Here is an 18193-nt window from a genome sequence, read left to right as displayed (position 1 = left end):
TTGCAAAGCATCAGCAGGTAAAAAGTGATGGGCAAATGTCTGCTTTGCCCTGTACTGTGAAAGAAGGGCACGGAGGCACGTGGCATAGGTTGTCCCGGGGCTGGGAAGGACCAGAGTACCCCGTGATGGCATGCAGGTTTCCTCCACAACAGGGCTTCCCAGATTGTGCCCTTCAGTGTACTGTTTACAATAAAGAATTTATCATACTCATTGCAAGGCTATGATCACTCACCTCCTGGACACCTTTAAGCAGCAATATTTACAGTGGCCCATCATTTTTGCCACCAGGGGTTTGGTAGTGGAAGATGTTGCCCAGGTGACACTGTGAATTGGTAAAACTCTCTTGTCCAGAGAGTTTGGGAGGCCGTACTGAGGCTGGCCCTCCCCTCTGCCGAGTGGCACTGCCTCTGCTTGCTGCGAAGACTGCTCTGCGTGCCGTTGGCTTGGTAAGGAAGGAGAGAAAACCTAAGCTACTGATGTCATGGGGAAATGTCCCTCCAGCAAGGCACATGGAGGCTAAATTCAAACAGGATGACACTGCTGCAGCAGAGAGTAATGCCTGGCTCCACTTTGGGATGGGGGATGGCAAACCCACCAGGAACTTTGACTTTGGGTCTGTCAAAGCAATGGCACAGACTGTCTCCTCTCATTACATACATTTTTCTAATGAGCTGGGTAATGTAATTAAAATAGACTTTTTCTTTTTTTAAAAAATGAAGTTATTGGTGGCTTTGCTGCATTGATTTATCAATTGCCATTAGTGCTGCCACAGAGGAGATCTCCTCTGCAATGGTAGCAGTGTAAACTGCCAGCAGATTCCTTTGCTTACTGGAAAACCTCATGGTCTGCTTCTGCATCATGCACGCTTGCTGTTATTTAACTTTCAGCAGTAGGCGTTTTCATACAGGCACAGGCTGAGTAGGTTAGAACCTCATTTTCCTACTGCTTGAAACTCCCCGTGGACATCCTGAGGGCTCAGCGCGTCAGGCCAAATCTGGCTCCATGCAGCCCTCACGGCATGCAGCTCTCACGCAGCACAGCATCCACCTGGTGTACGCACAGATCCTACCCTAGCAGGCAGGCGGGGCTGTAACTTCAACAAAGCCAGAAGCCAACACGTCATTCAGAAGCAAGACAAACCAGATCTGGTAAGTGGTATTTTGTCACTCCAGAGCCACAGGTAAGAGAGTTGCCAACTCTACACCATCAAGTTGTACCTTGCCTCTGTGTACACCAGTGTTTTCCTATGGCTCACATGGAGACATGCCACCTACTTAATGCTACACCAGGCACGAACCTGCCCATAGGAAGGCCTGTAGCCCCCTGCACAGCTGAAATACATCCCACGGGCTGCTTCCGGGCGAGGCAGCAGCTCCTGTTGAGTTCCTCAAGCTGCAATACAGCAGCTGCATCCCACCATGCAGGAGCAATCTGCTCCTGTGTGAAACAGCTGCTCCCGAAAGCTAGCTGGGAAAACAGTGGGCATCTGGGCCATGGAGCTGCAGGTCAGGGATTTGGGCTGTATTTCAGGATGGGGAAATAATAAATGAGGCATAGGAGAATGAGTGAGTCTGAGGAAAGAGAGCAGGCAGGAGAGAGGGGGAGAGGAGGAGAAGGCACAAGCAGAAAGGGAGGAAGTAAGCGGGAACTGGCTTAACCAAAAGACAACGCAGGAACATGCAGAAGTCCCAACAATGAGAGCACGGTCAGGGAATCAAAAGGAAATGATGTGAACAACTAAATGAAGCAAGAGGAAGGTCAATTAGAACTGACCTTGAGAACAACAGCAAAGAGGCTGGCACCATCAGCCCCTTACTAACACGCAGTTAAACTTCCTGGCTGATATTTTCGGAAGAGCAAGGGCGGGTAAGCAATCCGCTCCCTCAGCACGTTGACAGCAGCCAGGCACCTACCTGCTTTTTCTCAAGGATATACTCCACAGAGATGCAAGTTATCTCAGAAAACCTGTTGACATACATTAAAAAACAAGAACAAAATGTTCACTTAAACCTCTTGTCGGGTTACTTTCTAATGTGCGGTAGCATCCAGAAGGAACCAAACTCAATTGGCTGATATCTGTTAACTGTGCTTAGATTTCCCCTGAGCTTGTCATCTATGCCGTGAGGTAGTGAACTGACACAACCACGCCAGCCTGCGTCTGATTCCTGCTCTTGAAAGCCTCAGCGGAACAATGTTGGGGGTGGCAAGATGGAAAACCAACATGGAGAGATTATCCTCCCACCTCACCATAAGGGACTGCATGCTTATTTCTGCCCCACGGTGGATGGAAAGATGAGGGGATGCAGCAGCCAGGGACCTGGCAGCAGCCACTCACTGATACCCCCAACATCCATTTTGTGGATAGCTTTCAGCATACGTTCAAGTTTTAAGATATTCCCATGAGTTCCTTTCTGCCTTCAGGCATATTGACACAATGTGGGAGTGGAGTTCTGAGGAGGCACAGCCATATTAGGGAGCTCCAAATCCAGCTGGATGGCTTTCTAAATATATTTTCTAAAAGTAGGAAGCAAGAGATTATTTATTATTGTCAAGCTTTCAGTGTTTCAGTCTCAATGGCTTCAACATTCCCAAGCTCAAGATAGCTTGGCATAGCTTGGGAAGAATTGAAAGCAGAATAAAACAATTAGTTCTGAAATTAATTAGAACTTTTGTTGGGTTTTTACCTCACTTGCCACAGTTTTGGACTCAAGAGGCTCATGCGTCCAAACATTTCTTGGCATTTTTCAGCTGAAATTCCATGAATCAGGAAATTAAAACAATAGGGGTTAGAAAAAGAAAAGGAAAAGGATACCCCACCAAGCCCCCCAGACTTTGTAAACCTGAAGCATATACAAAACCTGTAAGGGTTGGAAAGACTGTGTGCCATCCCAAAGAACAGAGGAAAGCAGAGTTTCCACGCCCATGTTCAGTTTGCAGAGAGTTTTCCCAAGCATCAGCAATGCAGTACAGCTCTAATGTAGATACTGGCAGAAATTTTCCAAAGCATGTAAAGCTACAGCAGAAATTCCAGCTAAAATCAGAGGGGTTTGTGCATGCCAGTGCCAGAGACAGTTCTGGAAATTGTGTATCTGCTATGACTGACAATGGCAGAGCTGTGCTATCTCTTTGAAGTGGTTGCAAGATGTCAGGACCCCACAGCTTGAGGGGGTGGCAGGGCAGGGGAGCAAAGACACCTTCCACAGCAGCAGTGATTTCCTTTGGAAATGTGCTCTTTAAGGATTTTTGCAAGAAGCCAGTGTCTTGTGCATCCAATTTCTCTGTTTAGAGGGATCCTCAGAGATGCCAGGAGGTCTCTTTGTCAGAAGTGGATCACTTTACAGTGTTCAACATGCTTCATTAAGCCACTGACACATATAAAGGTGCAACAACTCTTGTCTTATTGCTGCATTCTTGTAGACCTTAAAAAAAAAAATCCTCTCTACTTTCTTGGGTGGCTACTTAAATGGAAAAGTCTAGGCTTCACGAATCTTATATATTTTTTTCAGTTTGCAAAGCTGATGATGCTTTCTATATAGAAGTTTCACCATAGTGGGTTTGCCTTATCTGGTCCTGAAGATAATGGATGTGCTCATACCAAACTGAATGCAAATGGGACCATTTCCCAAGAGCTACACCCAGCACAGTAAATGAGTTAGTCTGTTTCCTCTTTTGCCTGATATTTCATAATGACAGGCAAGAAGAAGGAAAAAAAAGACTGTAAAATGACAAAATGTCATTGTAAGATCATCAGGCTTTCAAGTAGATTGCAAAGGAAGATGACTAAAGCCATGAACAATAGTGAAAAATTTTCTAGTGCAAAATAAATCTGAATATTATGATAATACCCTACAGCTTTAATACCCCCAAGAACAAATTATGATGTGCTACTTCTTGGAAACAATACATTATTTCCTCATTTTATTCTCACTGTGGAAATCCTGTTGGCACCTGACGGCCACAGTGTTGTCTCAGTGGTAACATACCCTTGTCAATGAGCTAAGGGAGGTCTTTTGTGGCCTCTGTTCAATATCAATACTTGCTTATCAGCAAAGCCAGACCCAGCTCAACTGGAGCAGGCAGTTATGGGGCAAAGAAATCCTGTGCTAATCCTTGTATACTATAGAGCCGTCTCCATCTGAAAGTCAGTTGAGTAGGCATACTGTCGTCTCCATTTCATATTTCCCTAGAGTATTGTGGTCATTCCCACCCTGAGCAATAGCAACACTAATGCTTCCATTAAGGCTAATACTTACACACATGCCAAAGTGGCTTCTCACAATTATATTAAAGAAAAGCAGGAGACAGCAGTACAAACCAGAGAATTTTGTAGAGATAAATGCTCTGCATTCATAAGTGGATGAAATTGTAAGAAGGAAGCAAGCAGGGCTCTGAAACCCTTGTCTTTTTCCTTCCCAGTCTTGGATCTGATGCAGTTCGTGTTGTGTGTTTGTGAGACATGCTCTAAGTTTCCTGCAGTAACCGTACAAGTCCTGATTTCATGGCGATAAGAATGAAAGCGGCACCAGACATGCCATTAATAGAGCGGGGATTTCCTTCAGCTGAGAGATGCTTTACTTTGAAGAGTGCTGATCTGAATAAAATCAAGAAGCTGGATGTATTTAATACGTAGGGCCTGCCAATACGCATTAGGGCTCATCCAGATAAAAGATGCCTAAGGGACTGACAACTCACAGGTTCTCACAGGAAACTGTAGCAGCCTGCCCAGTGTTAATGGGGCTCCTGTCTTGATTATGACCACATACTCTTCCTCATCCCTATGCCATTTTTCTTTCTACTGTATTTCAGTTCTGCCACAATAAACTGGTTATTCAAAATGCAGGTAAACACAATATTTTGTTACTATAGAGCTAACTAGGGGGTAAAAAAGTGCTATGGGTCATGAAAGGGAAGAAACAATTCACTAAGAGGCCATAATATACACCAAATAAATAATTATTAATTAACTGATGATGATAAGAAGGATTTTCTGTTTGGAGCATAAATTGTATTGCTTTTCATATGTTTATAAGACACAAATGGATTGCATATTTCCAAATAACATCTTCAAACACAACTCTGCATTTCTTGCATCAATGCTTCTAAGTAATTTTAAAATGCCACAAAAATTCAACTTTTTTTCCCAAATCTTTTATGCTTTTGGGGGTTAAAAAGTCTTCCTTCAAACATCTGAAGTCTTCTAAACCATCTGTATTACTAGTATATTCTAAGTTTTGCTGCCATTTGCATCCATCCCTTTTCTCCCCTCCTGCACCATTCCAGATACCACTGTATCCCAGTTTCCCAGATTTTCTCCCACACGACAGAGAACCCCTTATAATATTTGAGATTTACCTGACCTGATGATGTCAACAACAGATACCTGGATAAATAAAGCTTGTGATTTGCCTTTGTGCAACAAGATGCTCATTTGCTTTCTAACCATACGTGCACATCCCATGTAGCAGCACTTAATACAAAGAGAAGAACAAGCTGAGAATTTGAGCATACTTATTAATTTATTCTGATAATGGAAGAGAAAGACAATGTTTTACTGCGCTCTGGGGAAGATTTCTAACACAACCATAAGATAGCTTGATGTCAAATTCTTTCATGTGATATAAAAGTGGTAGGAGATTGACTAGCTAGACTGTTCCCCTCAAAGAGGCAAAGAAAAGGGGGTTGAAGACCTTCATTTGGAGCACTGTAGGGGTCCAGCTGGCTATGGCTGTCTCAAGCTCTGTGATGACCAACCCAAACTGTGCCGAGTATTTGTAGGAGATGCTTTTCTTTAATTTTTGCATCATTACTGTTGATCACATGGAGACACATGGAAAGCTGCATAGATCTGTGTAATACATCCCTTCTGCTTGCACCATGTACCCACCCACCCACTTCTCACCCCAGTAAGGGTGACAAACTCCAAGACCTGGACTGAGCGCCCCAGTCTTGGCACCGTCACGAGTGCCAGCTTCCCAGCTGCAATCTCGCAAATGTCCACGAGATCCTGCTCTAGCATGGTTGCAGGTTGGAGCTGCAAGACAAATATATTCATGGTGACGGCAGGAGCCTGTGCAGGACAGTCAGGGGGCAGGTGCTTCGCTTCCTTAATGAAGCATCTGGCCAGGTTTCAAATGCCATGTAAGAATTTAAGTCAGCTCCATAGGGATACTGTGTTGACAAAGAGTTGTATCAGCAGAGGTGCACTGTTATAAATAGAAAGTATGTTTTAAAAGCCTAATAATAAATTATTTCACTAATTGTCCTTTATCAAGTTGTCTTCTCTCCTCGCTCCTGTTTGCTTGCCTATCCAGTCTTTGCATTCATACTGGACAGTGTAGGAGCCCTCCATAATTGGCTCCAAACACCAGAAACTATGTTTAGGCAAAAAGCATCAGAAAATATAATATACGAGTATGGGAACTGGAATAGATTCTGGACCCAGACAAACTCCTGAGAGAGTAGGCTAGTGAGCTGGGCCCAGACATGGAAATAAAGCACAACATCATTTTAACAGACTTTTGCCATTAGCTTGGGGAAAGGTCGCTCAATGTCAGTGCCTTGGTTTCTTCATTTAAGAAGACAAGCTTTATTTTGTAGAGTGCAGAGATATTGTAAGGCTCAACTCACATGCCTCAAGCTGCACCACTGAACCAAGCATGAACAGCTTCAAGACCTCTGGTTCTCCAGCTGACCAACAGTTGAATTACAAAGATTTTAAGGGTTACACAATTGGCCACCCTTATTTAAGAACCCAACCACAAAGCCTTTCAAGGTCTGGTGAATACATAGCCGCCATGAGTGTGTGTGTGGGGAAGCTTTCTTGGAGGAAAAAATGTGCCACTTAGAACCATTCTGTGACTGGGAATGTAAAGGGTTGATCCGCACAGCTATTTTAGTTTCTCCTTCTCCCATACTCACAGAACTTCTTTCCCAAGCCTGGAATGGAGAGAAGGAAGGGGAAGAGGGAAGGGAGAGCATGGGGTGGCTCTGCAGCCAGGCAGCCCGAGCAGGGGGTAGCGGAGGGACTGGAGCCGCGTGCGTTGGTGTGAGCTCTTGCTGGGTATACACACAAATACAGCGTGGCTGACCGGTTACAGAGAGCAGAACAGAAATGGGGACATCCTACAATTCTCAGACAGAGGTCATCTCAGAGCCACACTGAGGCCTCCCTTTCTGCATTTGTGTCCTGACTAGCAGGACAGATAGGCAGTCGCTGTTTATGTATAATTAATTATAGGATGATATAGCTAACGATAGAAGCAGTATTGCTAAGTATTCCTATTCCACTGTGGGACAATCTGTATTTGATCAGAGCTAAGTGGTGCAGTCCCATGTGACTGAAGCTTACTGTGGATATGTATTTACAGAAGAAAGGATGTGTCCAAGCATAGACTGTAAGGTCAGCTGAAGAGTCCAAAACAAACTCAAGAGAGCTCTGAGTAATAGCTAGAGAGCTGCCTCGCTCAGCTGGGTTTATTTCCATCTTTTGCCCAGACCCAGTGCCTGAGCCCCAAGGTTCATAAAGCCCAGTGAGTTTAAAACTTTGCGCGTTGAAATTGGCCACCTTCTAACAACTCCATGGCTTTTGTCATCCCTATGCAGTCACACAAGTGGTTAAAAAAAAACCCCAAACAAATCCTGGTGCACAACTTCTTAGCTTCAAGATTTCAGAAGCTGGCATGGATGGCAAGGTGTTAACTAGAGCAGGCTGAGGAAGGATGTTTATTCCCTGCAGCTTTGCACAGAGCTACGCGCTCATGGAGCTGGCCTCCCCCTGTTAAGATGATGAGCCAAATTCTGCCTGCACTTACACTTGCATATGCAATGTTTTCCATAGGCTTGAGCTGAAGTACAGAGCTGATTTTCCTGCATGTTGCTGTATGGCAGTCAGCGCATTAAAACACACAAAACATTATTCTCTATTTCAAGACTGCACACAAAAGGAAACCAATCTTATGGTTTCTGTGGATAGAAAGAGCGGTTCCTTTCTCTATTTTTTTTTCTTACGAACTTTTTACTTTGAGCAAGTCACTTAACTGCTTTGTGCCTCAGCGTGCCTGATTGTATAACAATATTTCTGTTAAATAAAGCATGGAAAGGCTAAATTGGGTCAAGTTTGAGAGAGACTGAGATGTGTGGTGATATAAATACAGATTGCAGAGGTATTTATAATATATAAAGTAAGTATGGCAGATGTTTAAAATTAAATCTACCTGAAAACTGTATTACTTATTAACATGGAAGAATATACAGGGTTTTCAGCTCAAATGAGAGCTGCTAAGGTCACCGGAGTCCAATTTCAGAGCTGATCACTGGAAAAACTGTTGTGGATACCCAGATGATGTTAATTGTGTAAGAGAGTAGCGCATGGGTGACCTTTTATAAATAAGCCAGGTTAGATACAAGGATCTCTGTCCCTTTTCCTATCTACTCCAATGCAAACACAGTATCCAGACATGATCCAATGAGTGATAGGGTTATGAAAATCTAGTATCATCACCCAACTCTAGAAGTAGTGGATCACCTTCACATGTTGGTGATAGACCCTGCACATTCACATGTATTTTCCCAAGAGCTGCAGGAAGAACCCTGGTTAAATCACTTCATATGGAAATCCACATGCAAAATCAGGGCAAAAGAGGGTCATATTGTGAGCACTAATAATAATGTACACTGCATGATAACAAATACATGAAAGTCCTTCACTATTATCAGCTTAATCACTTCTTGCTCTCTTCTTGCTTCTGTTCCCCATCATTAGTATCTCATTCCTGAAAGAGGATAATTGCTTTGGATCTCTTCAATTACTACTAAAGCACTGCAGAGCACTTGTGAAAAATCAAATAGATTTGAAGACTAGGATCATTGAGCTTGGCCTCCCACATCGTGTAGCTTGTGTAGTTTCTCCCAACAACTCTTGACATGAGTTTATAATTTCTGATTGAAAAAACAACTCCAAGGCTAGTTTGTAAATACTCACTGGTGTGGTCCAAAGCAGCCCTGTATCTAAGCCATCGCCACTTCAGCAAGAGCAAAGCAGCAACTGCCTGAAAGCCCGAGTGAAGAAAACCGCGTTTTTTCCAGCTGTGATGATCCCCCAAGTTCAGCAGGGACTGCGTGACGATATGATGGCCCAATGCAAAGGCACTTGCTTAAGCACTCCACAAGAGCTCAGATGTTCAGCGGTAAAGCAGCAGCTGTCTCCTGGGCAGCTAGATTTTGAGCAGCAGCTGCTGCCAGTGCATCATCTGCAGGGCTAGTCAGTGCCTGGCAGCAATCTCTACCTGAGCTGATTTTTCAGTTTGTGCTACCCTGAAAGTTGAATAAGAAACATCACCAAGTGATGCAGGAGATGGCAGCTGGCTTGTCAGCCTTGGCCTTGCCCTCCCTCTGTCTGCACATCACTGAGCCTCATGGCAGAGCCCATCCCCTGGGGTTGCCACCAGCTACGGACCACCAAGCTCTCTTTGCTAGCAAGCAGCAGCAAGGCTGCAGACTTCAGTCAAACTGTTGGTCTTTGCTGTCATGTCTGTGCAATCACAGCACCTGCCTGATGCTTCTTAATATGAATGAAGCAGCAGCAGGAACCTTCTGGCTGGAGAAACTGTGGTAGAAAACCTAGTTTGTAACTGAGTATTCCCACCTTGGAAGTGTAATAACTGCTCTGTGTTAGCAAAGAAGCGTGAGTTTTGGCAAGAGGAAGAACAGAACATCATATTAGTGAAAATGGACACTCTGGCTGTGTTTTGGGTTTCAGAAGTGCTCTTTAGAGGCTCACAAAGATTTATTGCTGATGGTTATTCCACCTCCCTCCCCAGCTGCTAGCCATGACCATACCATGAAACAGGCATGTGCTATGATCTCTTTAAAAAAATCAAGAGTTTTTCTTACCTGCCCATAGCCCTCGATGCTCTACCACAAAACATAAAAACATGCACTTAGGAGGTTAGACAGCTAAAGAGTCTTCACCACATACTCTGGTCTGGGAAAATATACTGGTCTTACAGCATGGTGTGAAGGTAACCAGCTATTGCTTCTGTTAGTCCAAGGTGTGGGAGGCTCTGGAAAAAGTTGCACTTGTATATGCCTCACTAAGAATTAAACCCTGTTGGTGTCCTCTCTGTTTTCAAGCCAGAGGACAACTACCTCGGAACTACCTCAGGGTCCTCGGCAAATCACAACCATCTAACAACCAGATGGAGAGAAAGACAGACTGACAGAGGCAGAGCTGAAGGTGTAGGTTCTTCCGAACAGAAGCACTAAGGTCTTTTCAGCCGTGGCTGTATGGGAGGAATTACAGCACAGGGAGACATACGGAGCTGGGCTAAGAGTGGTGGGGTTGAAAGTTTTTATATTTGTAAGAGTAGGTTGAAAACCAGACTGCTCATTTCAAAGATATTTTTCCATTTCGAAATATTTTTTTCTCCAAAACAGCACAACAAATATTCCAAAATTTCTTTTAACATGTAAATGTTGTATCAAATATCCCATTCATTCGTAGGCTTTCTTTTCCAAACAAATTTTCAAAGATGGCATTTCCAGAGCCTGGCTCACTGCTGATGAGCTGTGGTCTTTCAGTGATGCTGCACTGAAAAGTTGCTGGCTGACTAATTCTAACAGTGGCATTGAAGGAGCATTATGAGGTTCGGATATCACAAGTTAACAGCATGTTACTGTTATTATTTATTCCAGGCAACCAAAGCTGGCCACAAAACTTTTCTGTCCATAAGATGAAATGCCACAGCAATGCAGAAGCTCATGTCTTAATAATAATAATCTTCTTCTGATTATTGCATTACATTTATTGGAACATTTACCAAACTGCAATATTTTGTGCAAGTTAGCAGAACAGAGCGTACAGAAAACCTCGCAACGCTGCTTATTTAACTGGCAACTATCTCAGAAAGCAGAAAGTCAATTCAAGCAAAATTCTCATCAACTTCAATGAGATTCTCACTGAATAAAAAAAAAGTTTGGGGTTTGGATCCGATCCCTCTTTTTTTCTGACCGCAGCAGAAGGCAGATGATCTTGCAGGGCTGGCACAGCTTTTGCGGGAGATGCCAGCTAGTGACTTCAGAAGATCTGCGACTGCCCTGAGCAACCAAAGGCACTGTCCTCCTCTTTCCTTGGGTCACTCCTAGGGAGGGGACAACAGTTACACCGTCTGACCGTGGGGCTCAGCAAAAGAGGTGGCGCTTGCTTTCAAGACAGAGGCGTGACATGTAAAGCCAGAGGCCCGTGACCCGTGACCAAGAGTTGGAGACATCAAAGAATCTTCCTGCACATTAATAGGGATTGTCAGCTCCAGCTCTTGACAGGCGCCCTCCTCTCCTATGCCTCGTGTTTCTTAGGAGCTGGCGCGTTGAATGGCCTCAAGAAACTCTCATACATCAAACTGCCCCTGTGGGGAACAGCAGGGGAAGCCCTGACTGAAAGGCCCTGTTGAATTATTAAGGTTGCCCACAGTAAACCAACTTCATGTTAATTCCTGACAGCCTCTTTCAGTTTTATTATAAAACTGCACCCCCCCACACCTCGCCTACTCCTCTCTCTCCTGTTAAAAGGAACTTCACGAGGCTGCTTAAGTAAGAAAGCCTGCCCGCAAGATTAACTAAATACACCCAGGCCTATTTTAGATAGATGCATCAAGCTAAATATGGCAGCCTTCGGCTGCTGGAAGGAGTGCAGCGTTTCATCCAAACCCTCTTGCCAGAGCGTATTAATGCTTAGGGAAATACAGGCACTGAGACTCATCTTTAAGCAGCAAAACCGAAAACTTTGAGCTAAAAAAAGGAATAAATGCTTCCTAATTTGCCAGATTGTTTGGTTTTGTCAAGCCCACTTCAGAAAACAGCCAGGTGCTGAGTGTGTTTCCCTGCCCACGTGTTGTGTCCGCAGTCCCTGGCAGCTGCCTGTGACAGGCACAGTGCAGTGACTCAGGGACAGAAGCACCCAGTCCATCACCTCTGATCATTGTTTACTCCGAATTTCCATTTTTCTGTCCACTGCACTACAGCGGTGGCTATAAGCAACTGTGCTGTGCTGATAAGTTGAATGAGAAAACTCCTGATTTTCTCGACTTCTTTCTCTGAGGAGGATCTATATTTTCTAGCATCTTCCTCTGGAGTTTATCAGGTTGTTCTGCAGAGTCAAGCAAAAGCGTTTCTGCAGCCAAGAAGGTCTGTGACATGTTCCTGGGCTGCAATGTACTATGGGGCTGTTCAGCCTCACTCTAAATCCAGCAAGTTACAGATTAAAGTGGGGGAGGAAGATGACAGCGTAACGGATATGTTCATTGTGTTGTACAAAAGAAGACAATCACACAGGACCAAGATACCCTATATTAAAAATAATACACTTTATCTAAAAAAGGGGTGTTACTACATTTTAAACAACAGATTTTAAAGGTCTGAATCATCTTGGAGCTGAATGTTCTGCTGCTATTGGTTTTGCTTTTCCAATAGTTCTATCTAAATATGCTTGTGTTTGCTTATGAAGTTAATTTAGTGCTGGTGAAAGTCTATCAGTCCTTCTAGATTAAAAATATTTTGCATTGGCTACATAAGAGGTATGGCGTAAGCATTTCTAGCTGTTTTTTTCCACCAGGCTTGGAAGTCCTGAGTCCCAGTGGAGTGGGACTTTCTCCATTCACTTGGATGGGAATGATGCATCAGTTAACCTCTTATTCTGCTCCAAATAATGTGAATGGCTTTAGCTATCACTTTTACCAAAAAGTGGCTTATTAGTATCCTTTCTTAAACAGCCTTGTGGTTTTAAAGGGCTAGAACCAGCAAGTTAAAAAAAATATTTCCTTCTGTGTTTGTGCCATTGTCAACTAAATGTAAAATTAAATTGTAAATTAAAATGTAGGGCTAGAGGTAACAAACTTTTTACACTTGAGGGAGCTGGACAAACAGCCATTTGAAACCATGAAGACCTGGCTGAAGACACTGATTGCCATCTTTTCAAAGGAGTTGTTATGTGTGTGTTTGCTCCTGTGTCAGAGAAGAAATAAGGAATCCAATGCTTTTCCATGCTTCCCACTTGAAGTATACAGGGAACCTGGCTCTGGTTCATGCTGAGAGCAGGAAATAAATCAGCCAAAACCCACAATATTTGGCAAAAATGATATTTCCTTCTTAAAAAAAAAAAGGCACACCCCTCTCCTCCACTTTGTGTAGCTTTTCACCTGTCTTGCAGTCCTTCTGTTTTCCTCACTTTAACATGAACTCTGACTTCTTTTTCCGTGCCATAGGAATATAATGCTGCTGCTGTCCTTTGGGCTGGAGTATTGTACAACATGGCAACTCTCTGTCTTCTTCATATCCCACTCTGACTGTTTACAGCAAAATTTAATGTGCCTTTATAAATGACTGCAGTTACTCTCTCAGAAGTGGTTTGAAGGCAATACTCCCAGTTTCAGGAAGCCTGGAAAAGGGGTCTTTCATACCGCATCCAATCTACTTTGTTTCCCTGCATGACAGCCCACCACAAGCCACCCTAGGAAGCAGACGATCTTTTCTTCCCCTCTGTGTCACTCAGTGGCAACGCAGAATTCAGCCCTTTGCAACGGAGCGCTGTCACCAGGACAAAAGATCATTTCCACCCCGAAGACCACATCACAGACTCTCTCTCCTACTTTTCCAAGGCCATCTCATTATTTTTTTCCCCTTTGTGAGCAGTGTCTAAATTACAAGCACGTGCCCTGGGCCAACTTTCCCGTGGCCAGCGTAGTCTGCTAATGGCAGCAAAGTCATACTGCACCCTTGCTTTAGAGTTTGATCTGCCCAGACACAGTAGGATTATTTCTCATTAAACAGACAATAGATTGTCTGGAACCTGACAGCCATTAATACAGACATCGTTAGTTCTGCATAATCACTTAATTTTCCTTGATAACCATATTATAAATATATATGAGTCTACAGTACTAAACCGGTAACAGATCTGCTGCAATTGTTAATCAGATCTCTGCTGTTTGTCTGCATTCAAGAAAAATTCCTTGACATTTTCTAATCTCTAGATGAGGTAGGAGAATACCACAGTAAACCATGAAGGATGGGAAGAAGTGAAAAATTATCCAGAATGGAGAGAGAGCATGGCTTCCCCACTGCTTAAACAGAAAAGAAACCATTTTATCCCCCAGATAACAAGCATATCTAGAAATTGGAAGGTTTCCATTTGGTCTTACCGAGTCTGTTTGAAAACTTATGATCCAGGGCTTTGTACACCTCTGGGGATGCAAGCCAGCTGGAAAGATGGAGGCCTGCGGGCAGAAGAGAAACACTGGAGTGAGCAAGGGGGAGGCATACAGGACGCAGGGCAGTGATGTGGTTTGAAAGAAAATGCTCTTACAACAGCTCCGAAAATGCCCTGGGTGTTTTCTTTGACATTTCAAGTTAGTAGTTGCACCTACCAATAGATTATCGGATCAAGTTGCTGCACCTTTATCAACTATTAATTGTATCTGGGCCAGGGCAGCTCTTTGTTATGCCCATCTGGGAATTCTGTGCTTATTTGCTTAGCTATTAAAGTGGCAGGAAAGGGATTTTTAGCCTTAAAACTTCAAAAAAGAATAAAATATCTTAGAGTGTTTACTGCAAAACCTGACATTCTAGAGAATTTCCAGACCGATTAAAAAATGGTCCTACGCTCCTATAGACAGAGCAGCATCCTCTGAGAAGAGAATGCCACAATACAATACACCAGTCACCGTGCAGTAAGAATCAAACTGCCTTTTTTCCCTTTTCCTTTTTTCTAAAGCATGGTAATTGGTTTTGGTTTTTATCTTGCTGGAAAGTGCAACATAAATGGCATACATACAACGAATTTTTGCAATGTGGAACGAGATTTGCAAAGTGGAAGAAGCCTGAATTAAATGTTAAAATTAAAACAACAATCCTTATTATGGAGGAGTTGTTGAAGTTAATTCTAGGGTAGAATTTGCAATACTACAAATCCCATAAGAGCAATTGCTCACACATCACATGTCCCTCCTCCTCTGCCCCTGCCCCCCCCCCCCCAAAAAAAAAAAAAAAGGAAGAGGAAGAGTGGAGAGCCACAGAAAAATGGTACCCTTTCTGCCCTTTCTGGGAGAGAAAGGATGATGCAGAGGACACGGTGGCTAGTTTGTTGTAATTAGCGTTAACATCAATAAGGAGCACAAGCTTTGCATCCCATCACACCCCACATTACTAGAGTACATAACCTCCTAACCTCCACCCAGGAAAATGATATCATTGCATGAATTAATCATCTGGGCAATTAATGGCAAAAACGACCTCAGGTTTCCAGCACAGTCTCTGGCACCAGTGAATTGGCAATGACGTCAGCTTCCCTGGGAATACGCTGGCGTTTTGCCCGTTCCTGAGCCTCGCTGATGACTCTGAGGGCAGAAGCAAACAATGTAGTCACCCAACCGGCGATAAACGCTGCAAGCAAATACCAGGCTACTGCCACTGCAGCGTTAGAGGGACGCTTCTCCTGCCAAACCCCCCGTGTGCCTCTCCTGAGGAAGATGCATATTCCAAAACAGGCAAGTGCAAACGGCTTCCTCTGATGCACAAAGAGATGGACTCTCCAGGTGCACAGAGTGTCTGCCTCCTTTTTAGTAAGGAAAGCCCCCTGCTCTGCACCTGGAAGCTATGCAGCCTTTTGGAGTAGGTGAATAAGCAAGTTATTTAATTATTCCTCTTTTGCCGGGGCAGAGGTAAGGGGAGAGAAGTTTATTATACTGGAGAGTTTATTCTCAGATGGCAAGGCTTGTTTTGCTTCATTTCTTACCTCACTCTGTTGCTCTGAGTGCTTTGAAAGTTGGAGTCAAACTCAGCTATGACCAAGCTTTTGCTAACTTAGAGGAGCCGAAGGACAGGAAAGAGGAATGAGAAACCAAGAGACAAAAACCCCACTAGCTTATGGTATATGCCCTGTCTTAGACTTGTTTTTCAGTCCGCTGTTCCAGGTGAGAAGAGGACAGCATGGCTCCATCCTGCGAGAAGCTGCTGCACGTTCACTTTGGGTTTTCCATCATCAAATACAAATATCCTCTCTAAGGTGGAGCCTTTTGGAGGCTGTGCCAGGTGATTGCCCCTTCGGTCTCACTTGGGACACATGCACAAGGTGTGAGGCAGAGGGGGTCAGACTCAGCCCGCCACCCCCGGCAGTACATCCCAGAGACTTCAGGAGAGCTCATGGGCAGAGGGTAGATGTGAGCAGGGGGGGTGCTCTCTGATGGGAAGATCAGTCATGTTTATATTTTCCCATCTTCAGGCTGTGTGAGAAAACCACAGAAAAGGAAGGAGCTTGGGTAGGGGAAAGTAAGAGAGTTGGTGTCAGGGAGGAAGGAGAACTTATTTGGGCAAACAGGTTTGCTTAATCCAAGACAAGCCATTTTGTTGCTTCTCCCTGTGGGGCTTTCTGCCTTACTGCTCTTTTCAGAGGAAGCCTCCAGCTATTGCTTTCTGAGTAAGCAGAAAAAGCATACCTCCCTCAGCACTCGTCATAAGCGTTAGTTTCCAACTGAGATGCGATATCCACAGGTGAGCAACATCTTTTCTCTTAACAATACCTTCCCTCTGGATCCTGGCTTAAAAAGAATGAGATGCTGAAAACATATGAGAAGCAGCTAAATCTGTTAATGCCTTACAGCAAGCTGCCATCCCCACTCCGGTTAGAGACTGGGCTAAAGTTACCCAGCTCGGGACAGCCTTGTCTTAAAGGCTTGCAAAGATGTTAAGCTGCAGAAGTGTGATTATAGCATCATCACTGCAAACAACATTCCCTGCTTACATAGCTTAATGCCACTTGTCACATTTGTAATCCAGCTTCCCCCACCTGCCCTGTCTGTTTAGCAGTCACTTGTTACCAGAGCAAAAGCAGTGAAACAAAAGGAAGGGTAGAGGCTAATTTGCTTGATGTGCTCCTGCTCTTCCAGATAATGTTAATTCATAGGCTCTAACCTGATGCTCAGAGATGCTCACCCTTTCTTCACTTGATTAAAAGGGGGATAGAAAATCTGTGGAAGCATCTCAATAAGTTATCACTTTAGCAGCAGGCAAACAGGACGGTTTGATCATCGGTTCTTCTAACCAGTCAGATAACCTGTCCTGATTCCCCCCGCTCCCCTTGCTTTCCAGGTGTAGCTGGCTCAGCAGATAGGATAATCCACTTTCCTACTCACTTGCACTCTCCATGTTAGAGAATCTGATTACACAGATTGCTTGCAATTTATCTCCACCTGCCATGACTAATGCTCCAGTCTGACCTCCTCTTTCCCATTTTCACATCTCACTGCAGATCCGATACATACAGAGACAGATGCACACACATTTGCTCTTTTTTGTTTGCAAACAGCTCACTAAGAGCCTCGGCATTTCCATTTTCAATCAAACCAGAAAGCACTACTGTTTTCCCCACACTGCCCATGAAGTAATTTCTCCCTTTTGACTCATCTCATTACATTTATAATGCACAGGCTTCATACGTTGTTGCTCTATCCACACAAACCACAGACATCTCCGTACAGACATGCACGATGAACACGCAATGTTATAAACCCCTGCAGCACATATAAAGACAAAGGCACATGCTACATGCACTGAGCAAGTGCCACCACACACATTCCTGTTCCCTCCAAACCCTGCAGGAAAACATCGCCTGCAGAGTGCTTTCCTATAAACAAAACCACCCTTGCAGCACAGGGCCAGTATATGATTCCGGCAAATCCTGTTCCTGCTCGCTCCCTTACCTTTCCGTAGTCTGCTAATCCGGGGGCCCTGGACCGATTCGCTTTCCCTCCTGCACACAAACTGCCAGTCCCTCCTGCTTCACATTCACGGCACACTAGCAGGATTCACCGTCATACCATTCTGCTGGATCCTTATCGCCCTATTGGCCAAAGCCAGACAGTAAATTCAATCAGGCTCCTCCTTATAACTATATTATCACAGGAACAGGATGAATAATTTAGTAAAACAACAAGGGTGTGCAGGCTCCGGTGTCACAGACTTCACCCCCACTGGCAGGCTTTTATCAACGAGAGGCGGGTAAAGAAACCAGAATCTGTCACTCTCCTGAAAAGGAGACCTTAGATCACCCACTTGTATTTCCCATTCCATTCCTCCTGTCCTCCTCCCACTAAAGCCATGACATTTGCTTTTTATTGTTGTACATCCATCCCCAGCCCACAACACA

At 44.2% G+C, this 18193-nt stretch overlaps 1 protein-coding gene across 2 annotated transcripts in view; it reads right to left on the bottom strand.

The window, feature by feature from the left end:
* Positions 1 to 17857, bottom strand: part of SYN3 (synapsin III) — a 199213-nt gene extending 181356 nt beyond the window's left edge. The window contains exons 1-2 of one of the 2 annotated variants that reach the window (XM_054813139.1): positions 17748 to 17857; positions 14193 to 14267 (exon numbers count right to left, since the gene is read on the bottom strand). The gene's annotated coding sequence lies outside the window, so the exon portion shown is untranslated. The remainder of the gene's footprint in view (positions 1 to 14192; positions 14268 to 17747) is intronic. The other variant, XM_054813140.1, reaches the window with a different exon arrangement.
* Positions 17858 to 18193: the final 336 nt, after the last annotated feature.

The sequence above is a fragment of the Grus americana genome, chromosome 1, assembly GCF_028858705.1.
Source record: "Grus americana isolate bGruAme1 chromosome 1, bGruAme1.mat, whole genome shotgun sequence".
Lineage (NCBI taxonomy): Eukaryota > Metazoa > Chordata > Aves > Gruiformes > Gruidae > Grus > Grus americana.
This window is presented reverse-complemented; position numbering and strand designations above follow the sequence as displayed.